The sequence below is a fragment of the Helianthus annuus genome, chromosome 9, assembly GCF_002127325.2.
Source record: "Helianthus annuus cultivar XRQ/B chromosome 9, HanXRQr2.0-SUNRISE, whole genome shotgun sequence".
In the NCBI taxonomy this organism is placed as follows: Eukaryota; Viridiplantae; Streptophyta; class Magnoliopsida; order Asterales; family Asteraceae; genus Helianthus; species Helianthus annuus.
In genome coordinates this window covers 71,945,819-71,951,829 of record NC_035441.2, presented here as the reverse complement: position 1 = coordinate 71,951,829, position 6,011 = coordinate 71,945,819, and positions in this window count along the sequence as shown.

Sequence of the window (6,011 nt, the reverse complement as noted above, 5' to 3'; positions counted from 1 at the left end):
TTCAAGGCTTCGGGAACACAAGTTTGCCGTCAACAGAGAAGAGGGTGCTCTAGGGTTTTCAGATTGCCAAAAGTGACGAATGAAACAGAATACCAGGTATATAAGGTCGCGTGACAAGTTGGGCCCAAACTGGGCTTTCGGTTAATCTGGGCTCGGCGAAACACCCTGTTTCGTCGAGATTGAGTTGACGAAACAACTTCTGTTTCGTCGTGATGTTCTTGGCGAATCAACTTCTATTTCATCGGGTTATTCATGTGTTAACCATTTAAGGTTGAGTAAATTACAAGTTTTGTCCTTTATGTTTACACCAAATTGCAGGCGGTGTCCTTTACCTTTAAAATTGACGGGTTTTGTCCTTAATGTTTCAAAATCTTGCATGGTATGTCCTTTGAGCCTAACCCAGTTTATTTTTTTGGTTAAATCTGATCATGTGTATTGCACATGAGGGCATTCTTGTCATTTCACCTTCCTAGGGGCTATTGTGTAAAAAACATTTATTCAAGGACTATTTTGTACAAAATAAAATATATAGAAATAAAAAAATAACTCAACCCAAAATTATTTGTGGCTCAGATTCATCCTCTCTTCTTCCTTCATTCCGGTCAGTCAAACCACCAGATTAGCCCATAATCAGTGAATCCTGTTCATGCTGATCAGATTCAAAATCAAAACTTCAATGATCAGATTCAAAATCAAAACTTCTAACACTTCAACCTATGAAAAGTGAGTCTCTCTCTCTCTTCCTCCTTCTCTCTCTTCTATCCATCTCTATCACACGCACTTTTATTTCCTTCAAAAGAAAAAGAATTGAAAGTGAGATAGAGTGGGTTTTGCAAAATTAGGGGTCAGATGGATGCATTTTGTGGGGAAATCGTTATTATTATTGTTATTTCTACATTATATATGAAAAGAGGGGTAGACAAGTGCCAGAGTAAGAAATAGCCAGGTAAACATTCTTGGAGAAATATGAATGAGAGGAATGAAAACACGAAAGGAAGATGAAAAAAATATGAAAGAAACAGGGATACATGGGTTTGTTGTGTCCAGATTTGCGATGATGTGGGTGTACCAAATAATCTCACGTTTAAACCTCTTTAACTTTTTTTTTAATTAATGTGGGTGGATGTGGATGGTGTTTATGTGGGGTTGCACTGTTGTAGCGGTGGAGGTGGATTATGCGGGGTGGAGGTGGAGGTGGTGGTCGGCAAGTGGGGGTGGGAGGTAGTGGCGGTAGGTGGTGGTTGGAAAGAGAGAGAGGGTGTCTGTGTCTAGAGAGAGAAATTGTAGGGTAGCCTGCTTCTATTTGTTTTCTAAAAAAATATTTATAATAAATAAATTAGAATAGGAAAAGACAATAATATCCTTGCGGTGACAAGATTTAACCAAAAAAATAAACTGGGTTAGGCTCAAAGGACATACCATGCAAGATTTTGAAACATTAAGGACAAAACCCGTCAATTTTAAAGGTAAAGGACACCGCCTGCAATTTGGTGTAAACATAAAGGACAAAACTTGTAATTTACTCTTTAAGGTTTTTCAACAGGTTTCATGTTATACAATCAAACACATAATCATGCAAACACAATACGTTTTATTATAACATGAAGTGTACAATTACAAGTCAAACAGGTCAAACAACCAAACAGTCAAAGTCAAACGTGCATTAAATGCGAAAGTGAACGTCGGAAACTCGAGTTGTCACATTATTCCCAACTTGAAAGAAATTTCGTCCCGAAATTCTGCAGTAGTAGCTTCAGCCTCAGTAGTGGTTGCATTGGTTCCGAATAACTGGGGATACTTGAGTTTCATTTGATCTTTGCGTTCCCAGGTGAACTCTGGGCCGCGACGGGAGTTCCAACGAACTCAAACAAGAGGGATTCTCGTGTTCTTGCGGACCTTAACATCTTGGTCCGTGATTTAAACAGGTTCCTCAACGAACTGCAACCGCTCGTCGATAGTGAGCTCCTTCAAGGGAACTATGAGGGTCTCATCTGACAGGCACTTCTTCAGATTCGACACGTGGAAAACATTGTGAACTGCACCGAGTTCAGCTGGTAAGTTTAGTCTGTAGGCCACTTTGCCTATTCTTTCTGCAATTTCGAATGGTCCGACATACCGCGGATTAAGCTTACCTCGCTTGCCAAAGCGAACCACACCCTTCCAGGGTGAGACTTTAAGTAAAACCTGGTCCCCGACCTGAAATTCCAATGGCTTCCTATGCTTATCCGCGTAGCTTTTTCGACGGTCGCGAGCTGCCGCCATGCGTTGCCTTATCTGTGCAATCTTTTCCGTGGTGTCCACTATAAGTTCTGGACCCGTGATCTGACTATCCCCCACCTCTGCCCAACAGAGAGGTGACCGACATTTACGCCCGTACAATGCCTCGAATGGAGCGGCTTGAATGCTGGTGTGATAACTGTTATTGTACGAAAACTCCACTAAAGGGAGATGCTTTTCCCAGCTGTTGCCAAAATCGATAACACATGCCCGAAGCATGTCTTCTAAGGTTTGAATCGTGCGCTCAGACTGCCCATCCGTCTGAGGGTGATAAGCCGTGCTCATATCTAACCGAGAGCCAAAAGCCTTATGCATTGCTTGCCATAGTTCTAATGTGAATCGTGCATCGCGATCTGAAATGATAGAGGTGGGCACCCCGTGCCTTGAGACTACTTCTTTCAAGTATAGGTCTGCTAGTGTGGAAAACTTGTCTGTTTCTTTGATTGCCAGGAAATGAGCAGACTTAGTGAGTCGATCCACGATCACCCAAATAGTATCGTTCCCACGCTGGGATCTAGGTAGCCTTGTAACAAAATCCATGGAAATTTCCTCCCATTTCCACTGTGGTATCTTTGGTTGCTGAAGTAAGCCTGCTGGTTTCTGATATTCTGCCTTGACTCTTGCACAGGTCAAGCACTTGCTGACATAGGTAGCGATGTGGGCCTTCATGCTAGGCCACCAATAAGTAGTTCTGATGTCGTGGTACATCTTATCCGACCCTGGATGTACCGAGTAGCGAGATTTGTGAGCTTCATCCATTACCAGCTCGCGTAAGTCTCCAAAAAGTGGGACCCAAATACGCCCCGCTACATAGTAGGTGCCATCTTCCTTCTGTTCTAATCGTTGCCTTGAGCTGCGTAGCGCTTCAGCCCTAACGTTTTCTGGTTTTAATGCTTCTACCTGAGCATCTCGTATCTGTGCTGGAAGACTAGACTGAATGGTGAGTTGCAATGCTCGTACGCGCTTAGGTGTAGTGTCTTTCCGACTGAGGGCGTCAGCCACAACATTGGCTTTGCCTGGATGGTACTTGATAGCGCATTCGTAATCGTTCAAAAGTTCGACCCATCTTCGTTGACGCATGTTCAAATCCTTTTGCTTAAGGATATGCTCGAGACTCCTGTGATCGGTGTAAATTGTGCACTTGGTACCGTACAGGTAGTGTCGCCATATCTTAAGCGCGAAAACAATAGCTCACAGCTCTAAATCGTGTGTCGTGTAGTTCCGTTCATGAATCTTGAGTTGACGAGAAGCGTAGGCAATAACTTTATCCCGTTGCATCAATACACAACCAAGACCCTGTATCGACGCGTCACAATAAACCACAAAATCGTCCGTGCCCTCTGGCAATGAGAGAATAGGTGCGCTGCAAAGCCTATCCTTTAAGTACTGGAAAGCGGTTTCCTGGGAATCTCCCCAACGGTAGGTGACACCCTTCTGTGTCAGTAGTGTAAGCGGATGTGCGATCTTCAAGAAGTCTTTGATAAATCGCCTGTAGTAACCCGCCAAACCCAAGAATTGGCGTATTTCCGTTGGAGTGTGAGGCGCAGGCCAATTTCTGATCGAATCTACCTTGGATGGATCAATGAATCCCATCCTTGTTTACCACATGGCCTAGAAAGTGGACTTCACGAAGCCAGAAGTCACATTTTGAAAACTTGGCGTACAACTGTTCCTTTCGTAGCAGTTCCAAGATCAATCGTAAATGCTGCTCGTGTTCCTCCTGACTCTTGGAGTAGATCAGAATGTCGTCGATGAAGACAATAACGAACTTGTCTAGATACGGCTTGCACACCCTGTTCATCAAATCCATAAATACGGCAGGCGCGTTCGTTAACCCGATGGCATAACAAGAAACTCGTAGTGACCGTAGCGAGTTCTGAATGCGGTTTTGGAGACGTCCTCATCCCGGACTCTCAGTTGATGATACCCAGACCTCAAGTCTATCTTGGAGTAGTAACTCGACCCTTGTAACTGGTCGAATAAGTCGTCTATGCGCGGAAGAGGATAACGGTTCTTCACCGTTACCTTGTTGAGTTCCCGGTAGTCTATGCACACCCTGAAGGTACCGTCCTTCTTTTTCACGAATAACACTGGAGCTCCCCAAGGCGAAGAGCTTGGACGAATAAAGCCCTTTTCCAAGAGCTCTTGTAGCTGCTTTGACAGTTCTTCCAGTTCAGTTGGAGCTAAACGATACGGTGCTCGAGCTATGGGTGCTGCTCCCGGAGCGAGCTCGATCTGAAATTCGACTTGGCGATGAGGAGGTAAACCGGGTAAATCTTCAGGAAACACCCGAGGAAAGTCACGTACAACTGGAATATCCTCCAATTTCTTTTCTTTTGCTGATGCATCAGTGACAAGTGCCAAGATGGCAGTGTGCCCCTTTTGTAAACATTTCTGAGCCTTCAAGATAGAGATGATGCCAACCACAGCACCACTCTTGTCGCCTTGAATTTCGAGAGGTTCCTTGCCCGAACGAGGGATGCGAACTATCTTTTCCTTGCATAAGATCTCTGCCTGCTGTCGGGACAGCCAATCCATCCCAATAACGATGTCGAAGCTTCCCAAGACTATGGGAATAAGGTCGATGGAGAACGCTTGACCGGCTAAAATAATATTACAACCCCTGACTACATGCGTGGCTTCTAGACTCTTACCATTAGCTAATTCTACGACATGTATGGTGGTTAAGAGTGTTGGTGCACGTTTTAACAATTTACTCACTTTCAAAGATATATAACTTGTATCCGCACCCGAATCAAACAAAACAGTAACATAAATATCGTCGAGAAGAAACTTACCCATAACCACATTGGGATCATTCCTTGCGTCGCCCTGACCCAGCACGAAAGCACGACCCCGAGCTTCGTTGCCATTGTTGTTGTTGTTGTTTCCCCCGTTGTTGTTGTTCTCGTTGCCCTGGTGATTGTTGTTGCGATTCTAGTTCTGGTTCAATTGAGGGCAATCACGTTTGAAATGACCTTCAGCCCCACACTGGAAACATCCCCGGTTTCCTCGCTATGGCTGCTGCTGCTGGTTCTGTGGAGCTGGTGGTGGGTGTTGCTGATTCTGGTTCGCAGGTCGCGCACTCCTGCAGTCTTTAGCTTCATGCCCTAACTTGAGACATCTCTGACAACGTTCCTTGCGACACCGTCCACTGTGGTGTCTGTTGCACCTATTACATAGTGGGTGAAATCCCCGATATCCACCCTGCCCTTGACTGCCTGATGATTGCTGACTCGGATTCTGGTAGTCATTTGTCTTGCGCTGTTGTGCTTGAGACTGAACTGAAACTGATCCCTTACTGGAATCCCCATCTCACTTTCTTTTGTTATCGCTGGGTGTAGCAGAAGTAGCAGCTGGAGTGGTCGCACTGATGCGTTTGGGCAGCTTGTTCTGTTCCACCGCCTGATCCATGAGGCGATGAGCAAGACGCTGGATGTCTTGGATAGTGTCGAGGTTTGCCGATGTAACATGGCTCTGAATCTCTGATGCTAGACCCTTGAGGTACAGCTTGATGCGTTTGATTGGAGGGTCCACCATGGTTGGACACAAGATGGCCAGCTCGTTCGACCGTTTCGTGTAAGCTTCGATCTCCGACCCCGTCATTTTCAAATGGTAAAGCTCCACTTCCAACTTGTGGATGTCATCGCGTGTGCAGTATTCCCTTTTGATCAGTTCTTTGAATTCGTTCCAAGGGGTGGCGTTAGCAGCTGCCAGCCCTAGAATCTGAACTT